The 7,500-nt window shown below is 48.0% G+C and overlaps 1 pseudogene across 1 annotated transcript in view; it reads left to right on the forward strand.

The window, feature by feature from the left end:
• LOC311248361 overlaps positions 1-7,500 on the forward strand; it is a 40,481-nt pseudogene that overhangs the window by 30,444 nt on the left and 2,537 nt on the right. Inside the window, exon 4 of the transcript in view lies at positions 676-966. The product of the transcript in view is annotated as an uncharacterized misc_RNA (transcript). The remainder of the gene's footprint in view (positions 1-675; positions 967-7,500) is intronic.

Here is a 7,500-nt window from a genome sequence, read left to right on the forward strand (position 1 = left end):
TCGGTCTACCGATATTGGCATTAAAATGTAATATCCGGAAATTATCGGTACCGGTTAAAAAAAAAAAAAAAAAAAAAAAAGTACATTTATTTAACCTTTATTTACCCAGGCAAGCAAGTAAGAACAAATTCTTATTTTATTTATTGTGAAAAGTATGCATAATGTTGTGTTAATTCCACGACAAGAGATATGTAATGTTAATTACCTGAAATTATTCCGTTTTTTTGGGGGGGGGGGGGGACCCTGCCTATATCGGTATCAGTTGATATCGGTATCGGAAATTAAGAGTTGGACAATGTCGGTTAAAAAGATATCGGTAAAAAAAATCCCTAGTTAAAAAGTGTGGCGGTGGAAGTTGGCGAGGTGGTGTTTCTGTGACAGGTTGGCTCTTTCTAGCCTCCTCAGAAAGTAGAGAGTGGGGCCTCTTCTTCATCAGGGTCCATGTCAGGTCCTCAGCCATGTGGACGCCCAGAAACCCCAAACACACGCTCCACCTCGGCGCCAATGATGAAGATGGGGTTATGTTCTAGTCTTTTTGATTTCCTGAAGTCCACTATCATTTCCTTGGTCTTTTTGACACTGAGATCGAGGTTGTTGTTGTTGTTGTTGTTGTCGGAGCCCCATGTCGCTATAGGTGTTGGATCTCATCCCTGTATGGCGTCTCGTTGTTGTCAGAGATCCCGCGGCCTACTACCACTGTGGTGTCGTCCGCACCTGTAATGATGGTGTTGGATTCGTGGACAGGCACACGGTCACGGCTGAACAGGGAGTGAGAGGACAGGACCGAGGGGCACCTGAGCTCAGGGTCACGGCTGAACAGGGAGTGAGAGGACAGGACCGAGGGGCACCTGAGCTCAGGGTCACGGCTGAACAGGGAGTGAGAGGACCGGACCGAGGGGCACCTGAGCTCAGGGTCACGGCTGAACAGGGAGTGAGAGGACAGGACCGAGGGGCACCTGAGCTCAGGTCACGGCTGAACAGGGAGTGAGAGGACAGGACCGAGGGGCACCTGAGCTCAGGGTCAGAGGTGAACAGGGAGTGAGAGGACGGGACCGAGGGGCACCTGAGCTCAGGGTCAGAGGTGAACAGGGAGTGAGAGGACAGGACCGAGGGGCACCTGAGCTCAGGGTCAGAGGTGAACAGGGAGTGAGAGGACAGGACCGAGGGGCACCTGAGCTCAGGGTCAGAGGTGAACAGGGAGTGAGAGGACAGGACCGAGGGGCACCTGAGCTCAGGGTCACGGCTGAACAGGAGTGAGAGGACGGGACCGAGGGGCACCTGAGCTCAGGGTCAGAGGTGAACAGGGAGTGAGAGGACGGGACCGAGGGGCACCTGAGCTCAGGGTCAGAGGTGAACAGGGAGTGAGAGGACAGGACCGAGGGGCACCTGAGCTCAGGGTCACAGGTGAACAGGGAGTGAGAGGACAGGACCGAGGGGCACCTGAGCTCAGGGTCACGGCTGAACAGGGAGTGAGAGGACGGGACCGAGGGGCACCTGAGCTCAGGGTCAGAGGTGAACAGGGAGTGAGAGGACAGGACCGAGGGGCACCTGAGCTCAGGGTCACAGGTGAACAGGGAGTGAGAGGACGGGACCGAGGGGCACCTGAGCTCAGGGTCAGAGGTGAACAGGGAGTGAGAGGACAGGACCGAGGGGCACCTGAGCTCAGGGTCAGAGGTGAACAGGGAGTGAGAGGACAGGACCGAGGGGCACCTGAGCTCGGGGTCACAGGTGAACAGGGAGTGAGAGGACAGGACCGAGGGGCACCTGAGCTCAGGGTCACAGGTGGAAGAGGTGTCATGTCCCAACCTGACAGGTCTGAGGTCTGTTTGTCAACAGGTCCAGTTACAGAGTGTTGTTGTGTTCAGGCCGAGGTGGAGTCGTTCGGGGAGCAGCTTTAATAATAATAATAATAATAATAATAATAATAATAATAACTTTATTTGTATAGCACTTTTCATACAGAAGTTGCAGTTCAAAGTGCTTCACAACAGTAAAAAAAATACAGGCATAAGCGAGCATCCCAATAGGCCTTTCTGATTACAGTTTCATGCAGTAATACAAATAATAAAAATAGAATAGACAGAGTAAAAACAAAGTGCGGTTGGATTCAGTTTAACAATAGGCAAAAAATTATCAAATAGAACGGACATACAACAGGGTATTTAACATACAACAGAGCAGTGCATCAGTAAGGAGTAAAAAGTGTGACAGTGCATAGAACCGACACATGAATTTGACAGGACGTGTAGGTAGAGGGTAAGAATAGTGCAGGTAAAGTACAATTTGTGTCAGGATATCCCTGATGTTTCATTTAAATGCCTGAGCAAAGAGATAGGTTTTAAGCTGTCTTTTGAACACAGTTTTGAGGGGATGATGGTGTTGATGCTGAACTGTAGTCAATGAACAGCATTCTGACATATAGGTGTCCTTCTGGTCCAGGTGAGTGAGGGCGGAATGAAGTGCAGTCCACCTGTTGGAGCCATAATCAAACTGATGTTGATCCAGTGAGGGGGGATGGTAGCCTCGATGTGGTTCAGTACAAGTCTCTCAAAGCACTTCGTTATAATGGGAGTAGGGCTGGGCGATTCATCGATTAATTCGAATTCATGATTTAGGACGATTTTTTTCAAATGAAAATCGATTTTCAATTTTTTTTTAAGAGTCACCTTTTATTTTACAAAAAGTGATGTTTGGTGAAAGTTAGATTTGCACTTTATTAAATGTATTCTTGTTTGATGATCAAGAGGCACCTTTTATTTGTTTTAAGTGAAGGTTGGTGAAAAAGCAAGTTATTGCACTATTAATCCCAATAGGGACATTCATCTTTGTTTGATCAAGAGTAACCTTTTATATATAATAAAAAAATGTAAGCGAAGATTGGTGAAAGTTAGGTTTGCACTTCAATCCCAATAGCGAAATTCATCTTGGTTTGATAATCTTATTCATTGTGTCAAATAAAAACAAAGCTTATTTGAATGATTTACTTGGCGTTTCTAGTTTTTTAAGAGAGAAAAATCGATTAAAATCGTAAATCGGATGTGGTGTGAACAAATCTGAGATTTTATTTTTAGGCCATATCGCCCAGCCCTAAATGGGAGTGAGAGCAATGGGGCGGTAGTCATTCAGGCAGGTTACTGATGACTGTTTAGGGGATAATGGTAGTGGTTTCTAGGCCTGTGGGTTCTGTCACTGAGGCAGGTTACTGATGACTGTTTAGGGGATAATGGTAGTGGTTTCTAGGCCTGTGGGTTCTGTCACTGAGGCAGGTTACTGATGACTGTTTAGGGATAATGGTAGTGGTTTCTAGGCCTGTGGGTTCGGTCACTGAGGCGGAGACAGGTTGAAGATGTCAGTAAACAGGTTGGCACAAGCCCCGATCAACCGCCCAGGTATGCCCTCTGGGCCGGCAGCGTTGTGTATGCTCACTCTGAACTCATTTCTGAACGGATCTTTATGAAATTTGGACATGTACTACATAAGGCGTCAGTTTTTTAAGCCATAGGAATTTCTGGGGAAATACTACTTCTGGACTACTAACTACTACAGACTAACTTCTACAACTCAAGTTCAGACCTACGTTACTCTATTTCATTAGCACTAAAAGTGATCCCTCTTTATTGTATCATAAACTTCAGAATGTTATCTTTCAGAAGAGACCAGGCTCATGCATGTGCTATAAGGATAAAGTATAGTATTTTGGTTTGCCAAAAAGGTATGCAGTCCTCAAAAATGAAAACAAAAATGGCCACTTTTCTGCCCGCATGTTAAGAGGTTAAGGAGGACTTAACCTCAGAGGTGGACAGGGTGTCACCCGGGGGTGGCAGGGCTTTGATGGCTCAGTCTCTGTGTTGGATCTGTCAAAGCGGGGCATAGCAGTGGTTCAGTTAATCTGGCATGGAGGCGTCGGCGACCACAGGGCCGTTGCTCTTATGATCCGTAATCTTTTGCAGGCCTCGCCACCGGCGCCGAGGGTCCTGGTTCTGAAGGGAGACGTCCTCTACTTGTTGTTGTGTGTTGTTGTTGTGTTGTTGTGCTTGTTGTTGTGTGTAGTTTGGTTTTGCAGACCTGCTTCCCCTCCTTGTCCAAACTGGACCGTAGAGCTGCTTCCCCTCCTTGTCCAAACTGGACCGTAGAGCTGCTTCCCCTCCTTGTCCAAACTGGACCGTAGAGCTGCTTCCCCTCCTTGTCCAAACTGGACCGTAGAGCTGCTTCCCCTCCTTGTCCAAACTGGACCGTAGAGCTGCTTCCCCTCCTTGTCAAACTGGACCGTAGAGCTGCTTCCCCTCCTTGTCCAAACTGGACCGTAGAGCTGCTTCCCCTCCTTGTCCAAACTGGACCGTAGAGCTGCTTCCCCTCCTTGTCAAACTGGACCGTAGAGCTGCTTCCCCTCCTTGTCAAACTGGACCGTAGAGCTGCTTCCCCTCCTTGTCAAACTGGACCGTAGACCTGTTTCCCCCGAAGCCTGTTTTTGGGATTCGAACTTCGTCAGGGTTTTTCGAATGGACGTTCGAACCTTCGTTTTTAATAAATAATAAAAAAAGAAAGAAAATAGATAGATAGAATAGATTGTTATACATATCCTCAAACTAGATCCTCAATTTGAATAAAGTGATTAATCTGATTAAATGAGTATTTTCTTTTTATTAAATCAACTTTCTTTAATAAATATAACTCATCCGTTTTTAATACTATAATATTAGTGTAGCCTAATCTTTATCTGCAACTGTGAAGAAAAACCCCATTGGTTTAAACAGAATGAATAGACACATAAAAAAAAGATATTACATTTTTTTTATTCTTAAAAATAAATAAATTCTAATGTTGATTTAGAATTCGAATGCCAACGTAGCGAACGAAGGTCCGAACGTTTGGGCTCAGCCCTACTGGAGCGGGCAGCACTGATCCAGGATGTCACCAGGTCTGAAGGCAGTGTCACGAGCCTCACTGTTCATCCAGGGTTTCTGGTTTGGGTATACAGTACTACTGTATACAGTAGGGATATGGTTTCTGGTTTGGGTATACAGTACTACTGTATACAGTAGGGATATGGTTTCTGGTTTGGGTATACAGTACTACTGTATACAGTAGGGATATGGATTCTGGTTTGGGTATACAGTACTACTGTATACAGTAGGGATATGGTTTTCTGTGAGGTAACAGATTCAATACAACAGGATGGATGAGGGATGGATGAGGGAGTGGGGGGAGGGATGGGTGGAGTGAATCGATGATGGAGGGATGATGGAGGGATAATGGAGTGAGTGGTAAGGGAGTGAGGGATAAGGGAGTGGGATGATGGATGGATAATGGAGTGAGTGGTAAGGGAGTGGGATGATGGATGGATGAACGAGGGATAGACAGACAGATGGATGGATGGAGGGATGATGGAGTGGGATGATGGATGGAGGGATGAGGGAGTGGGACTATGGAGTGAGGGATGATGGATGGAGGGATGAGGGAGTGGGATGATGGAGTGAGGGATGATGGATGGAGGGATGAGGGAGTGGGATGATGGATAGAGGGAGGGAGGGAGGGAGGGACAGATGGATGACTGGCTGTGGCCAACTGACTATCTGATGCTAATTCACTACAGTAAAATAAATGAGATGTTCACGAACATATTTCATAATCATAATAACATTTTCTGGGGAAACATGTTCCTCTGTGTGTGTCTTTCCTTGATATTCGTCTTACAGTATTTGTATTATATGTGACGTGTGTGTACTAAGTTTCGGTGTGCGTGTGTGTGTGTGTGTGTGTGTGTGTGTGCATGTGTGTGTGTGTGTGGGTGTGTGTGTGTGTGTGTGTGTGTGTGTGTGAGCAGCTGGCCCTGTGCTCTGTAATTGGCGGCGGGGCGAGAGAGACGGTCATCTCCTCTAACAGCCGGCGACAGCAGCGCTGCGCTCTCAGACACGGCAGCCCGTCACATGGACTCAGGTTCAGGGGAGATACACGTGCACGCGGGCGTGTGCGCTCACACACTGTTAAAAATAGGACTATGTCTCACACACACACACACTGCTCGCGGGAGGCAGGATACTGTGTTCAGTGTGACGGCAGCGGAGCTCGTCTTGACTAAACAGACCGTATAAAATACTCTGGTATCGAATCCAGCTGTCAGCGGTGCCTCCGGCTTGGTCGGTCGTCCATACTGACACAATAGACCTATCTCAAACCCTGCCCCTTTTCTTGATCCTCCAATCACAGCTGTCGCTTACCTCGGACTTCCTCGTACAAACTTTGTTTGTACGAGGAAGTCAGAGGTAAGCGACAGCTGTGATTGGAGGATCAAGAAAAGAGGGCAGGGTTTTGAGACAGGTCCATTGGCAGTGTCAGCGGGAGGGAAGCCGGTGGGGTGTGTATCCTGGTCGTTGTAAAACAGTGACTCCTACAGGTCGGTCGGGGCGCCTGCTCAGCGCGGGAAGGGAACTGGGGGAAGTAGTGTGATCCTCCCACGCGTTACGCTCCCCGGTGAGAGTCCTCGCTGTCAGGTGAAAAGAAGCGGCTGGCTGACTCCACATGTATCGGAGGAGGCATGTGGTAGTATCTATCGACCCTCCCTAGACCGGCAAGTGGGGGGCAAATGCGCGCAACGACCAGGAAGGGAATTGGCATAACGACTCAATTGGGATGGGAGAAAAATACAGAAAAAAAGGGGGAGAAAAAGTAGATACAAAAATATATATATTAACCAGACATTCTGTTAGCAATGCAATACCTGGGAACCCGAGAGTCCAGGGGAGCCTGCTAATCTCCTCCAGGTCGACTGCACCGGGCGGTCCTAGGGGTCCTGGGGAGCATTGTACTGCTCCGCTTCCCGCTTTGCTTAAAAAGGGTCAACCAGGGATTTTCACCTTTATTTTCTTTTTTATTTTCTTTTTTTTGCCTCCAATGTTTTTTATTTTACCCAGTGAAGTGTGACTGAGCAACAACACCCTGCTTCACACTCACTCACACTGTTCCACAGATTCACACCTGGGGTCACCTGGGGTGTGAAAAACCACAGGACAGCCACAGTCCTGACACTGTTGACCACTAGGAGCTGCCCAGTACAGCCACAGTCTGACTGTTGACCACTAGGAGCTGCCCAGTACAACCACAGTCTGACTCTGTTGACCACTAGGAGCTGCCCAGTAACAACCACAGTCTGACACTGTTGACCACTAGGAGCTGCCCAGTACAACCACAGTCTGACACTGTTGACCACTAGAAGCTGCCCCAGTACAACCACAGTCTGACTGTTGACCACTAGGAGCTGCCCAGTACAACCACAGTCTGACACTGTTGACCACTAGGAGCTGCCCAGTACAGCCACAGTCTGACACTGTTGACCACTAGGAGCTGCCCAGTACAGCCACAGTCTGACCCTGTTGACCACTAGGAGCTGCCCAGTACAACCACAGTCTGACACTGTTGACCACTAGGAGCTGCCCAGTACAGCCACAGTCTGACCCTGTTGACCACTAGGAGCTGCCCAGTACAACCACAGTCTGACTCTGT

The sequence above is a fragment of the Notolepis coatsorum genome, assembly GCF_963971535.1.
Source record: "Notolepis coatsorum genome assembly, contig: SCAFFOLD_355, whole genome shotgun sequence".
NCBI lineage: Eukaryota > Metazoa > Chordata > Actinopteri > Aulopiformes > Paralepididae > Notolepis > Notolepis coatsorum.